At 41.2% G+C, this 15788-nt stretch overlaps 1 long non-coding RNA gene across 1 annotated transcript; it reads left to right on the top strand.

The window, feature by feature from the left end:
• The first annotated feature begins 4357 nt into the window (after window positions 1-4357).
• Window positions 4358-15370, top strand: LOC144230150 (uncharacterized). Its single transcript, XR_013334710.1, has 4 exons — window positions 4358-4463; window positions 6010-6105; window positions 14118-14230; window positions 15143-15370. It is a non-coding gene; the product is annotated as an uncharacterized LOC144230150 (long non-coding RNA).
• The last annotated feature ends 418 nt before the right edge of the window (window positions 15371-15788 follow it).

Raw genomic sequence — 15788 nt, 5'->3', positions numbered from 1 at the left:
CTGTGCTGACAGCAGAGAGCCCGATGCAGGGCTTAAATTCACAAACCGTGAGATTATAACCTGGGCCAAAGTTGGACACTTAACTGACTGAGCCACCCAGGCGCCCTGAGCATCCAGCTCTTACTTTCAGCCCAGGTATGAGATGAAGCCCCTCACTGGGCTCTGTGTTAAGCGTGGAGCCCACTTAAGATTCTCTCCTCTCTCTGCCCCTTTCCCCAGCTTGTGTGCTTTCTCTCTTTCTCTAAAATAAAAAAATAACAATAAAAAATAAGAAATAAAATTTCAAAAACAAAAAGAACTGTTGGAGTCAAATTTCAAGTATGCAAGAAAAGTCATTTCTTAGGATTGTCAGCAGCTGGATGATACTGGTCACTGCGCTCTACATTTGCAATACTGGACGGATTCTTTACCTAACCTGGTTAGCAGCACCTGGGACAGCATCTGGAGCTCTTTAATTTTTTATTCTCTACAATCTTTATGTTTGAAATAAAGATATGGCTTATGATGAATACGATTGTAAATGATTTTTAAATCTTTCTTTCCTAAGAAATTTTGAGATAAATTCGATGTTCTCCTTTCAGTTCATCTTCATAAGATATGACAATTTTGGAGGACTCAACATAAATGGAATTAAATAGCTAAAGATCTTTAGCTATTTAATCTTATGGTTTGGTAGCCCCAAAGAATTCTATGAAATTTGGAGTTATGACCTAATCTTATCCTTATTATTATTTGTTGTATTTTTAACATACTTTTCTAACAGCTGTTGGGTCCAAAATGTTCTAATTTACTTATCTAATATATTCTTCATATTTATATCTATTATTAATAGATCAATCTATTTTTTTAATCATTGCCAAACTTTTCATTCTTTGCACATAAAAGTAACAAGTTTCAGGGGCACCTGGGTGCCCGTCAGTTGAGCGTTCGACTTCAGTTCAGGCCATGATCAGACACCTCATGGGTTTGAGCCCCATATTGGGCTCTGTGCTGACAGCTCTGTGCTGGAGCCCACTTCCTATTCGATGTCTCTGTCTCTCTCTGACCCTCTCCAGCTTGTGCTCTGTCTCTCAAAAATAAACATTAAAAAGTAACAAGTTTCACAATTATTGTATCATTTATACTATTTTACTCTTGACTAATAGCACTTCAACATACAAAATATAAATTATAAAATTTTAAAAAATGTTTGCATGCAAAACACTTTACAAAAAGTGATTATTAATATATCACGGTATGTTCAAAATGTATTATTTGTATTACTTACATTGTATTACTCATTAGATATGATAGTGATTTACATGATCATGTGATCACCAATTTCACACTGAGTCCAGAAAGTTCCATTCTGAAGCCTTTAGCCTTCCAAATACCAAGCTTAAACTCAAATTTTGGACAGAATATTAGAATAATGGCTGTGTTTCAGAGTCTGTGGCTCCCTCTCTCTCTGACCCTCCCCTGCTCATGCTGTCTCTCTCTCTCTCTCCTAGAAATAAATAAAAACATTAAAAAAAAATTTAAAAAAGAATAATGGCTGAACTTCTGTGCAGTCCTAATATATGTGTATGTGTGTGTGTGTGTCTCTATGTATGGCAACAGATAAATGATAGTTTCATTGAAAAGACAAACTATATAATCTATGAAAGCTAATCCTGTTTTAGAGTCATTCTCCTTGAATATCTTGCTTACGTGTTTGATTAGATCTGTTAGGTCGAAACAAAAGCCACCATCATATTCAAAAATAACACACTAGAACTCCCAACAAAGTCAAGACTTTATTCAAAGATGTCTACTCACTATTGTTGATTAGTCATGTTGTTTAACCAGGCAGGAGAGTAATGCCTGGCCAGGTCTAAGGTAGCCATGGGTCTGCTTGAGCAAGTCTGTGCTCGAGACATTGCTTGGAAACCAAAAGTGTTTGTTCCATCCCAGCAATCAGGGCAGCCTAGCCATGCTAAGCTAATGCAAACCAATCTCAAAAAATAATAATTCTTCATGAATTTCCTTCTACCTGTTTTCCATGTTTATTGTTTGGAATATTTTTTCAATTATTTTTTTATGCAAGGACAGAGTTTGCAGGTTCACATTACCTATGAAACAGGGTACAGACTTCGAATTGCCCCCATTGTATGAAGTCATAACCTGTACTGATTCCAAGCACTCCTCTGATTTAATCCTCACAGAACACTCATATACAACATGAATAGTAGGCCCATTTTGTACATAAGGCAACGGAAGCTCTAATTTGCCCGACATCTCACAGTGGAAGGATACAAGACCATAAGACTACCAGCCCAACATCTACTCTACCCTAAACGCACATTGGTCATGTTAGCACCTGTTTTCCTTGGCATCAGATCTGAACAGCTTAATACAGAGCAGTGAGGTCCCTGGAAGTCAGAGGATTTGCTGGGGTTTATGCCAGAGCAAAGTTCCATGTGTTTCCCCAGACACTCGCTCAGCCCAGCACCTGACTTTATCCTGGAGCAGGGGCTGTGGCTCCTGGCAGCCAGGAAACCCCACACTCAGCTCAGCCTCTGCACAGCACTGGACTTCTGCCACCCTTTCTCCATTTCTGTAATTACCTCTAAATTTAACACACGGTCATTAATGACGGTGCCATGAGAATGTGATAATATTTCCCTTCCTTTATTGGATAAGTGCATCTGCCCGTCCTACTCTAAATTTTTAACAAGTGCAGCCTTAGATTAGCAAACCACAGTTTTTTTTCTTTCTGACCCCTTGCTTCCATGCAAAGCTCCTAGCTTTCTCTATTCTAAAGTTCACTGAAGTATTTTTCTGCTTTCCTGCAGTTTTTAAGTAGATAATAAGTTCCAAAATTCACCAGCCTTGCGCTGAAAGAAGCTTGTCACGGTGGTTGGTAGCTAATGAAGGCCCCTTTAGTTTATCTTCATCAATTGTCAAATATTTGAGTCCATGAAGTGGTGTGATGAGGTACAAAGACAGATATTTGAAGGGATTTTAACTCATTTGAGCAATTACATGCTTAACTGCCCTGCGATAATCTGCCAGTCTGAGTCTTTTCTACACAGCACAAGTGGGGAGCGTTAGAATAGCTGGATTTAGAACATAAAGGCTTAGTCTGAATGGAAGAAAGGCACCAGAGAGATTAATGGCCAGTAACAAACAGCAGGGCTGCCTGCAAGTTATATATCACATAGTTACCTACCAGCAGTGATGGGGGCCAGCTCACAGAGAGCCAGGGTGGGGACGAAACAGGCACTGCACAGAATCCTGAGTACCAACCACCATCCATTGACTGGGAGGCAGAGAATTCATTTTTTTAAAGTATCTACAACATATCATATATACGTGCACACAATATATACGTGAATTCCCAAATGGAATATGTACATTCATGTACGCAATATGATGTACATTCATACATGCAATATATGTGAATTTTTGGGAAAAAAATAACTTTTTCCAACACATGCATGAATTTAGAGGTTCCTTCCAAGGCCGTTCTTCCAATAATTACCTGAATCTACTAACCGGTCATTCCTATCCTCTGAAAGTGTAATGTCTTCAAGTAGTAGAAATTAAAAGAGACGTAACACCCAAGCAAGCTGAAATGATTTTGAAAAAGATGAACACATCAAATTACCCAATTTACAAAATGTCCCACCAAGCCAGAGAGATCAAGGCGGTGTGGTATTGTGTAAAGACATACATACAGGTCGATGGAACAGAAGACAATCTTGACATAAAGGACATAATTTCATGAATGAATATCCTGTCATCAAAAACATAATTCTAAGAGAGCAAATGTCAGTAAAATGGATTTTGTTATTGGCATTGCTGTGGCTACTAATGTTGATTTTCTGCTCTCTTTCCTGAATTATTTGATATTTTGCTTTTCCAGCAGGAGATATCTAAAGTGACACCATGTTGACTACATTGAAAGGTGGTGATGTCTGATGAATTATTCTTCCATTTCCTCATTTGTTTATTCACTAATTCATTTTTTATTTATTTACCTAATGTTCCCGTGAAGTATTCAGAGGAGAGAGAGAGCACACACAGAAGTGGGGATCAGGGGGAGTTTTGGGGAAGGGTGGCTTTAAAGACTAGGAGTATGCCCAGAGAAATGGGGAGTGGCAGGCCCTTCATGTGCATGAGGAAAAATATGGAAAAAGGACACAGCAGGTTGGGAGTGAGGGTTATTTACTCTGGGAGTTCAACTGCGGCAACATGATTGGAAAGTCATGTCTTTAATGCCACATCAACAAGACTGGACTTAACCTGTGAGCGATGATAAGCTGTCGGAGAATCTGGGGGTAAGAGCTGTGCTTCACGAAGGCTAACCTGATAAAATTGTTCTAGGAGAACAAACTAAGAGTGAGGAGACCAGTAAGATGTCTTCAGCATTTATCCAAGCCAACCCGTAATGACAAGGAGTTGTGCACGGTAAGAAGAGTGGGGATGGAAAAAAAGGAAAGGTAAGTAGATTTAACATATTTGTCCTCTTACTTGCTGTAGTGGATGGCAAAGAGGAAGACATAGAAGTTGGCCCTAGCACCCTTGAGTCTGGGTGCTAGAGAGAGGAACTGGGGCCATTACAAAAGAGGAATGTGGAGTAAAGGAATGAAGACTCAATTTGCCAAAGAAGATAACTGTTTTCCTTCAGACAAATAGTGTCCATGATACTGGGGCTGGTCCACAGCTGATCAAAGAAGGAATAAGAGCACTAAAGAGTGCTCATGATAACGGGCACAGATCTTGAGTTGTTTGCGCTAGCATGGTAGTTGAAGTTTAGCCTCCTTTGCTTGACCATCTCGACCAGGCTCCAAGACAAATTCCATGGGGCAGACCAGGCTGGACAATCATTGATTATTTCCTCTGTGCAAGCATGGAGCTGAGAGCCATGCATTCCTTCATCTCATTTAGTATCCATGACAACCCAGTAAGACTTACTCTTATTCCTCCATGGCCAGTTAAGTGTCATAATTAGATCTAGTCTGACTTCTAAGCAGGAAGAAGCAGGTAAGAGGAGAAAGAGAGAGATAAAACAAGGAGAAATCTCTGTAAGAAAATTGTTGGCCTTTAGGAGATGAAGGTGTTTTCCTTCTCTGTATCCCAGTTTCCTCCCCATCGAAATAGGTGACAATCTTGCTTCTAGCTCACCGATGAGAATGGATGAATGAAAGAATCCCGCACTCACCAATAAGGAGCTATCTAGCCCTCCTGTACAGAATAATACAAAAATAGATTTGCAAAATCTATGAGGACATAGTCATTCATAGTTATGCATAGTTTTTACACATATTCTTGAATCATCTGCACTTTCGAGATGCTATTTGTGTACTTATTGGTTAAAATATAGTAGCACTCAATAAATCTTTATTGAATGCATGGATTGACAAACAAAAAGCCAACAACCTTATCTATACACTTCTGGGATTAAAATATGGATTCAGGCTGGAAAGAAATTAAAATTAGTAATTACAGTGTTCAGTTGCTTAACATTCTAGTGTCACCTATTATCAGTCTCCATAGAAGAGGGCAGGATAAGGGGTAAGTGAGTGGCCAGGGATTTGTTGTTTCTAAGTAACAGATGGAAAATCTACATTAGAAGGGAAAGATTAGCAGTGAGCAACTAAATAGTGTGAGAAGGTAGAGGAGCATCTGTATTTAGCCACAAAGTGTGCATAATGAGTCCCAAGGTTTTCATCTAATGGAATCTGATACCCTTTATTTAGAGACAAAGTGACCTCCAAAGGCATGCCTCTGGCTTCATTTACCCATAGGAGAGACAAATTTTTGTTTTCCCCACTCACTTTTCTTATTCAGGCCACTTTGAAGTCAATATATTTGGACTTAGTTTGCCATCAGTAGGGTGGAGTTTCTAATATTGGAATGTAACTGGCCAACTGGTCCATCCAAACACTGACTATATGCTTCACATTTAATGTAATTATGGCTACATGGAAAACGCTGGTTGTGACCAATCTCTCCTCTCCTTCCTCCCTCCTTCTCATGGGCAAGTACTAAACAATTGGTGACTGCTTCTAGACCTGTGAAAGAACTCCCAATAACAGAAGACATGAATATGTCTTCTCCTGCCCCAGCAAGGCCTAAGAGGTAAGTCCAAAGTAGTCTAATTGAAGCTAAAAAATTTTAGAAATGTTTGTTTCATCTCAGCATGCCATTAAATAGGACACTGTGCCCTTTAATATATTGAAACATTTTAATATAAAATGTTTTGTTTTCAAAATACTTGCATAAGATGGCCCTCCCACTTTGGCATAAAACTACACCCACGACACTACAGTTTGAGAAACATGCCCTTTGGGAAAAGAGACGAAAAGCAAAATTGCCACCTTCAAGGACCCAACAATCTAGCAGGGATGGCAAACGAAGAAAGAGCAGAGCTTGATGACAGTTATCAGAGCACTATACATGGTCTAGCCAGAAAACAGAGCTATCGTCTTCTTTTCCTCCGTGAACATTAGTACACAATCAGAGGATCAAATGGCCTAACTTAGCACCTGCCAGAGAAGTTGAAAACAAACTAAGAAAGTGTTTGATCCACCATGACAATGTACTACATCGTTTCAGAAAGACGTACATATGGCACCTGGTTTTGAACATTACAGTACTGCTTGGGGCCACTTCCAGGTGCTGTTTGCCATCTGCCTCTATCCAGAATGTAGCTGCCCATGCCCTCAGACTGGCACAGAGTCAGACAATATGTGCTCTGCCCTCATCTTTGCCTCACCCAGTCGAGTCTGCCTCCGTGGCACAACTAACCAGCAGCCTGGTCCTCCCTTTGCACATGGGAGCTATTACACTGCCTTCAATCCATCCCAGCCATGTTATTTCTCCCTCAATTGGCTGCCATCTCTTGGGATGACCATGCTGATGGACGGGGCTCTCCTGTCTTCATGCCATCATCATCTGTGTGATTTTTTCATTTGCAATGATCACCCCCAGCCGAATTTCAGAGTGCTCTAAGAGTAGTAATGAGATGCCCAGGCGCTCCTTGGAACCCAGCTGATTCTCTTGGCAGTCACACACGAACTCCACATAATCTGTTTATTCCTATTGTTCAAGTGGCAGCATATGGTGATGGCAAAGAGAGTACCTATGCACCGATGTTGTGAATTGCCATCGTTGGCAGTCATATGACACACTTGGATGGCTGTGTCTGGATGCAGCATGGCACGCAGGATGCTGTGGCCTTCAACAAAACAACACATGCCTCTGCTCTATGGAACCAAACCGTCCTAACTCATATGGGCAGCACTTGTTGATTAAGATTCGCCTTCCAGCTAACCCGCAGACAAAAGTCCCTCCATGTTACCAGCGGAACCCATCTATCAAAGAACGTGCATTTCAACAAGTGTGAAAAGGCTTCTTTCTAATGGTAAACCTAATGGGTTACTTCTTTGCTGGACGTCTTCAAGATTCTGTCTGTTTCATAAATGTTTATCAAAGACCAGACTCCACAGTGTAACCCGGCATGTGAGTCATCTCCCATTATCTTGCAATCTTCCTTCCATAAGGAGCTATTCATTGATTCCCAAATATACCGCTCTCTAGGGCCACACAATGCTTCCGCTTAGGTTGTTTCTCCCTGCTCCCCCACCCCCACCCCCCGCAGAATTCCATTCTTCATCCTTCTACATAAAAAACTTCTGCTTGGCTTTCAAAGCCCAGTTTAGATGTTGCCTCCTCTGTATAGCACAGGAACTCCCTGCTCTTCTGATCCTCAGAACGCTGTATACCTGCATCTCTACAGCACAGCTTCGGTTATTCCATGATCATTTATCTGTGCATCTGACTTTTGAGTTGGCCTGACTTCCTTGAGAAAAGAGTAACATCCTTCGAATCTTTGCTCTGCTCCCTAGCAGAGTGTGTGGAATACAGTAGACCCTCTGTCATCATGTTGTGAACTCCAGCTGTGTTTAGGTCTGGGAAACACAGGCAAGGCTAGGATTTCCTTCAGAATTAAAGTCAAATGGAAACTCTAATTCATACAGGAGCTACGAGAAGAACAGAATTTAAATGAATAATGTACCCTCAGTGGAGACTGCAGCAAACTGACCCACTCATAATTCAAAACACTCATGACTCACTCTAAGAAAGTGGTTACAACTCCACTCCAGCTAACGATGGCTGTGCAGTACAGTGGATTCAGTACTGCTAGAGCTTTAGATTCCCACTCCCACCTTCACCTTCATCTGTCAAATGAAGAGACTCCGGAAATCCAAATTCTTTCTTCGTAATTTTCTGATTTTTAAGTGAGAGGAACTAATTTTAAAACTTCAAAAATAATGTGTAGACCAAAATACAACACATTTACAGGATTTCAACCTAGCTTTTCCTAGCCTCTTTTGATCCAGGGTTCCAGGGTTAGACAGGGAAAGTAATTTGTCCCTTCCCCCAACCAAGTGCCTCTAAAGTGCACAAGAGAACACAGAGTCAATTAATTACTAGTGTTAATAGCCTGACACTTTTCAAGTGTTGGGGAGAAGCTATGTCATCAAAGGGGTAGTTTAATACACTAGTCTAAATGTTACCTTTTCTCCACCTAATGCACCCTCAAATTGTCACCTCCAAATATTGAAGCATAAATGTTTCTAGAATTTACAACACTGAATTCCAGTGGAACAAGGTCAAGCTGTAAGTCTAACATTTCATATATTTGAGTTCTACATCTGACATCCCCATTCCCTTGGGGCACAACTTTTTAATTATTATTTGTAGATCATCTTTTTCTTAACCACTTGAGAAGTGCAATTATCACCCTGAAATGCAGTGTCTGACGTATCATTTTTTTTCTGAAATGGAAATTTTACATCCAAGTAGAGAACTAGGCATACAATTTATTACTATAGCATCTCTGACAGCCACTCAGAAATATGTGTGTCCAGAATGTGAAAACTAACTCATAATTAATAGTGGAACTCAGATCATTTTAAAAAGGAAAAAAAAAAAAACAGGCCCAAACTCTTTTGCTTTCCCATAAGATTACTATTTCCCACTCATTACCATAGCTATTTGTATTCTTAATGCCAGTTTTCACCCTTAGTACCATTGTGGTCCTGATTGTGAAGTGTTAAGATGAAATTTAATGAATGTAAGGGGCACATTTATTTTCCATTCCACATTTTGCAGGTGGAATATTCTCCAGCATATTGACTTCTTACCAAAATAGACACCCATGGCATGATTGTCTCCAGCTAAGTCCCACCTGCAGGTAGTATAAGAGCCAATGGGTTTTAAATCAAAGAGGTCAAGACTAACAGTCAGGACACTTAGGGCTCACTCATGGTTTCCCAAGATGAAAGATGTTCAGCTAGTAGTATGTGTCTGCATGAACAAATTTGTATGTTGAATCAATTATGCCAGGAGAGGGAACAGAGTTAGAAGGGGCGGGAAGAGAAAGAGAGACTTAGCCCAAACTTTAATGGCAGATACCCAGCCAAAGGAAATTGCTGTATATATCATATTGCAACCCCTGGGTTCTGGCTAACTAGTCTACGAATTATAGGCAATATTATTCCACTTCCAATAAACTTGCTGCTTGAGTAGTTAACTTGATTTTCCCTTTCCTGGACACAGTTTCTATCACACATGATTCTTGGAAGAGTCAAGCTGAAATCATCCAATTGCCCAGCAACTAACTTAGTAGCATCCGCTTTCATTGCGACTACCACCATTTAATTGGTGCCTCAGTCCCCCATTTGACAGGTCAACAACAGGTCATCCACTCTTTATTTCTGCATCTCCTATAATAGGGAACCCTTGGAAACATCCTTCCTATACTGAACCTTTCGGTCTTAAGTTGGCATGCTTAAATATAAATCTGAGCAATTGAGGATATATAAAATAAAATAAGTGTCTCATCTATGTGACATCTATATGTCCTTTCCCCAAATAGCTAAAGGTGGCACCCAGGAATTACACAATCTTTTCAGTTCCTGGTTAAATAACCCCAGTTCCTTCTTTTGCTCTGCATATGATGTGGCTTCTTGACCTTTGCCTTGATAGAATGACTCTACCCTGGAAAGTAGTGCATAATCACAGATATAGTGCCAGTCAGCTGTGAGCCTTGTGCAAGCAATTGATTGTAAGGTAAACTGAGAAAATGTCTTGGGCTGGATTTCTCTGACTTCACTTCTACTTCTGAGAAATCATTTATAGTTATGACTGTTCTTTTTCCTGGCGAGTCGTACTAGTTATACAAATCAGAATATCTGATGACATTTTGCTTATTTATTCCTTTACCCATATTTATTAAGATCTGTTCCATTCCAGGCATTGAGATAGATTGGCACTGGGGTCAGAGGTCATGGCAGCATTTTCCCTGCCCTCATGGAGCTATCATTTGTAATTAGGCCATGGTCTCAAACTCATTCCCTGGCAGCTGTGGCCTCTACATTCTACAAATACTGGAATACTGAAGAGAGAAGTTCCTCCTTCAGTAAAGCTGTCACTGTCTCTTAGTCTCAGGGTGCCCGTGAGCACTGGCTGCTAGGTTGTCTTACTACAGTGCAGACAAAAAGTGGATGATCCCTCCCCTTTTCTAGACTCAATGAGTGAGGCAGGAAGTGGGAAGCTGGAAAAAGAATGTACTGTCCATGGGCAATGACCTTCATCAAGGGAGCCAGGCCAGCTGGGAAGTAAGATCCCTTCCTCAGAACTCCACTGCCCCTTGGATGTACCTCTATGTGACCCTTGTCATTTTGTAAAAATACTTGTCCATTTTCATATCTGATGCCCCCGTTACAGCCAAGGCTCTTGAGGAGAATGGTTGTGTTGCTTTCATCCATACCTAGCCAGAATATGGCACCCAATAGACATTCATAGAATGGTCGTTGAACACACAACTCAGCTTTCATCTCTCTCTACATGGTTTCTTGGCTAGGATCCTAGCCAAGTTATCACTTCCTGTTGCCATTGTGAGAATTCACTACAAATACCTTGCCTGTGGAAGAGGAAGTTCTGGAAATAAGGGCTCGCTTTTACGTCTTCTTCGTTACGCCATTTCTTTAGCTGTAATGGCTTTGTGATTCATGAACATTACAAGAGATTAACAACTGGAATCACTCATAATATACAACAATTTTCAAAGTCATCATCGGGTTTTTTTGACAAAAGCATAAAATGCAAAGATGGAAATAATATATTGAAAACATAACATGTAGTTTTCAAGTACTTGATGGAGTCACTTAATGGGTTATACTCTTATTTACGTTTTAAATTAACTTCAAAAATCAGCCATGCAAGGTAGTCTTCTAGTGGGTATGCTTATGAATATACAATGTATTTTATATGGCACATTAAAAAAAAAGAATAAAGATGTTTGCGTGTCCACCAACAATCCTATTGATACAATTGGTTCAATGAAGTTGTCAAAATTTACCAGGAAAAAACAAATGGCCTCTACATTTATCATTGCTAAAGGTTCTTACTAATTAGCATCTAGAGATAACATGTTATAGATGCTTCTTTAAAAGCTATCAGCCCTCCAACTCCACATAGTAACACGGTATCTATCAAAGTCTCAGGGCACTTGCAATCTGACAAAAGTCACTCCAAAGAACTGGCACGTACCACCATATTTGCATTTTTGCATCTCATTATGAACCTAATTGCATACCAACACAGCAATTCTTCTGGACTATCTCAAAAAACATTATCAGCAACGTCTGAAAGAAATGCTTAAACGTCAGCTATTGACAAGCAGGAAAAGCTGACCTTTGAAGGTTCTCATTCTTCCAAGATGCGTTATGCTATGACTCACTTCTTAACTTTCTGTCTGTGTTTGATAACAGAGAAGGGTACAGTGGCTCTGAGAACTGTGTTTTCCGCAACAGACTGAGGGGAATCAGAAAATTACAAAAACTGCAACCGATTTTTCACTCCTGCGAGTAGTCATCGGGGATCAGCAGAATGTTTGCCATGTCAGTCCTGAAAACCTCTGAAACTCTGGAGAGTGGACACACCTACATGTTTAAGGTGGAATTTCTGCAAAGCTACCTAGTGCCTTCACATTAACGACGAAGATGAGTTTAGCCATGATTAATGTTATGACAAAGCACTTAACAACCTTTCCCCTACGAGCATGCAACCCATTTTACACATTGTCACAAGTAGAGGCTATGTGTTCGACAACTACCAACAGCTAATCTAAAACTGCCTGGAACCATTCACACCCTCTCCTTTAAGATCTCGTCTCCCTAGACCGGACATTGGTCGCATGGATCTCATATTGTACCGTATGCACGTATGCTGTCATCATCCCATGTTTGAACTACTTCAATTTGCACAGCGATTTGGTCCACATTTTTCCAAAAGCACTAATCAATTTTAACTCCCATTGAAATGCCATAGAAATGGTTGCCAATGTCCAGAAAATGCTAATCAATTTTGAAAATCTACATTATGGCTTGCATCCCAGATTTTCTACCCAATCCGCATCAAATAGAAATGATAGCAAACGATGTTAATACGTTCAGCCTCTTGTTTGCTTGTTGTAGTGGAGGCATTGGTCATGCTTCAATGGTAAACTAACCGCCTGTTTGGAAGCTCATCCCGTTTGTACTACTTTGGACGTCTGTGTGGCAATAATGTGAAGTGGCTGTCACACTTCGTGTTCAAAGACTGGGATTTCCATATGAATCCTCTCCCCGTATTTTGTTTTTGAGGAACATAAGGGATGATTTATTTCTTAGATGGGGAAATATGCATTTTTAATGCTTCTAATTCTCCAAAGATCATCCTCCAGTGGAAAAGCTGCTGCTTTGACAGGCACGATACGCATCTATATTTCAGACCCGTTGAGTAAACCTAGACAGTATAGAAAAGAGAGAAAAGTTTAGAGCATGAAGCCCATATAAATAAGCCACAAAGAAATTCACAAAAAGGGCTTCTAAGAATTTAGATTAGGAAGGGATCTCGGAAACCAGCCAGTCTAACCTCCCCACCGTGAATATGCATCTTCAAAGACCTCCCAGAAAGACATTCCTTCAAACAAATAGAATTCCACTACTCCCCAGGAAGGGAAATTTTACTATGAGGCCAACCGAGTTGATTCAAAAATTAATTATCAATCCGGGCTGCAAACCTCTTTGAAACATCTCCTAATTGGTGTTAGGCTGCTCTATGTGCAGAAAGCAAACTGCTACCCCTTTTCCTGAAGGTGATCGCTTTGCCCCTTAGTCTTCTTGGCCCCAGGGAAAACACGGTCCTCCGTGCAGTCTTTCATTCCCGTGAGATGTGACTCCCAGATGCCCCCTTGATCTGCTGGTTGGCTTTCCCTGCTTACTTCCGGGATAGTCAATAACCCTTTTGAAACACCCGCAACTGCCCCCAGGACAGAAACCAGTTCTTCCAGTTGGACCATTGCTTCTGGGACTCTGGATGTTACAGTTCTACAAAAACCTGAGAATGAGCAGGAGTGCTACTGTTGGCACTTAAGTTTATAATCAGCCTGACTCCTTTAACTAAAATCTGTTTGAGTCACTATTTTTATGTCATGCTTTCCTCTCCTTCTCTTTCTCCCCAACTCCTTCTCCTTCTTTCCCTCCCCCATCTCCACTCTCTCCCCTTCCCCCTCCTTCTCTTCTTCTCCTTCTCACCCTCTCCCTCCTACTTCCTCCCCTTCCTCTTCTTATTCTCCTTCTCTCTCCTCCTCCTCCTTCTTCTTTTAGATGAAGCTAAAAAGCCCATTATCTCAAGAGGTCTTCAGAGGCAAACAGAGGAACTATTCTTCACCCTGGGTCTATCAAAGTGTTAGCATGTCCTGACCATTATCCTATCAGTGATAACAAAATCTAACCATTATTACGCACATACTCAAAAGTTGAGATATGACTGCCTGTGGCCATTTATAGGATTTATTTCATGTAGTCTTTATTAAGAGCCTGTGAAGTGGTGATGATATCATCCCTATTTTGTAGATGTGGAAAGCAAGACCCAGAGAGGTTAGGTAACTTGTCTGCAGCCACAGAGCTAGAAAATGGTAAGCCTGGCCCCAGTGCTTTCATTAAGAAAAGGGCCTCTGTAGCAAAAGCTCAGAACCTATTTGTGACCCTAAACTAAATGTTATCTCTTATTACATGCATGTTTTCTTATCGAACTAGGAGAGGATTCTAGACTCCAAGATGATGGCGGCATTGAGGCTCCAGACAACCTGCAAGCTCATGTGGTGTTCTCCATTCTGAAGTGGCCCCCAGGAAAAGTGACATGGCTTAGGGTGAGTCTGCCTGATTCCTTTGCAGAACACAGGGCAGGAGGTCTTTAAACCAGATGCATAGCATTGCTCCCCAAGCTAGAACTTCCCAGTGAGAAACACCAGAGATCCCTTCCTCCTGGATCCCAGTGCTCCCCGCATGACCACACAGTCCACACCCAGACAGAGATGGCAGTGTCTGATGCACGTGAACCTCTGCCAGTCTCAGGTAGCAGATACCTGTGTGGTCGTATGTTTCATTCTAAACTGCAATCTAGAGATCCACTACATCGTTGTCTTCTTTGAGAGGGAAAATGCTGGCCAGCAGGTAAAAATAGCAGAACTGAAAAGAAGCACTGCATTTAATTCCATCTAATTGACGCTGCTGTGGGTGGGAATTGGAGTTCGTCTCCTAGACATTAATTAAAGCAGAAATGCAGTGAAATGTCAGTCCTCTGGCTGTAAGGGCCCTTTTCGGGGTGGGGGGGTGGTGCTGGGAAAGTAGGTCTGGTATTTCCCTGCTGTCACAGGGCTCATAATAGAGGGCAGCAAGCTTCATGTGGCCTCAGAAAGTGCACTGTCTCCCAATCAAGAGGCTTTCAGCAGAGAAGGAGTGGACTCTAGGCCTGTAGCCCCCGCAGCTGTATCCATGGGAATCCCCCACCGACAGGCAGAGAAAGAACACTCTGCAATTAAGGGCTCTGAAGTCGGTCCTGTGCATCTGTTGAAGTTCCCAATCACTTCTCCAAAAGCTATCTTTTACCCACCCACACCCTTGGCAGAAACAAAAACACAGTGCTCTTCTCTTTTAATGAATTATCAATTGACGGGCTTTAAAGAGAGAGGGGCAGGGAGATGCTGGCTTTAAATGAGAGGAAAAGAAAGGAAAAGAAAAAACTTAAGCCAGAATAAGCAACCTACTTTTTCTAAATTTAGTAGGCCTTGACATCTCTGAAAAAGCATGCCTGTGGGACAGTGTGTAAAACTCTGAAGGCAAGGAAACTGATCGAATAAATAATCTGGAAAAAGCACTACGTTTTGAGGCCAAATCCTGTCCATACATGAAGCACAGAAAGTAGCATGAGGTCAAGAATGAACCATTCAGTGCATGTTGGGCTTTCTTCACAGAAGACATGAAATGCGCTCCGCCATCTTGTTCCAGAGACGAGGGGGAAACCAGCATCTGAGACACAAAGGACATGAGCTGTTTCTGCGAATATCTTTCTGTGGGGACATGTGGAACATTCTGGCAGTAATTCAGAGAAATACTTTTATGGAGCTCTGCTCATCTCAACTGCTTTTTGTTATTCAGCAACAGAAACAAAACCAGGTTTACCATTAAATGGAGGCTGTAGATTTTGTAGAGCAGGAGACACCAGACCTTCTATAAAGGGCAAGGTTGTAAACATTTTAAGTTTTTGGGGCTATGCATTCTCTGTCTCAGCTACTCAATTCTGCCTTTGTAGCACCAAAGTAGCCAGAGACAATAGACGAATGGAGTAGCCTGGCAATGTTTTGGTAACACCTTCTTAATGGACCCTGAAATTTGTGTCTCCTAAAATGATTATTTGTCACAAAATAC

Source organism: Crocuta crocuta, unplaced genomic scaffold (genome assembly GCF_008692635.1).
Source record: "Crocuta crocuta isolate KB4526 unplaced genomic scaffold, BGI_CrCroc_1.0 scaffold93, whole genome shotgun sequence".
Classification (NCBI taxonomy): Eukaryota; Metazoa; Chordata; class Mammalia; order Carnivora; family Hyaenidae; genus Crocuta; species Crocuta crocuta.
The sequence above is the reverse complement of the archived record's forward strand: the minus strand, read 5'-3'. Positions and strand labels throughout refer to the sequence as shown.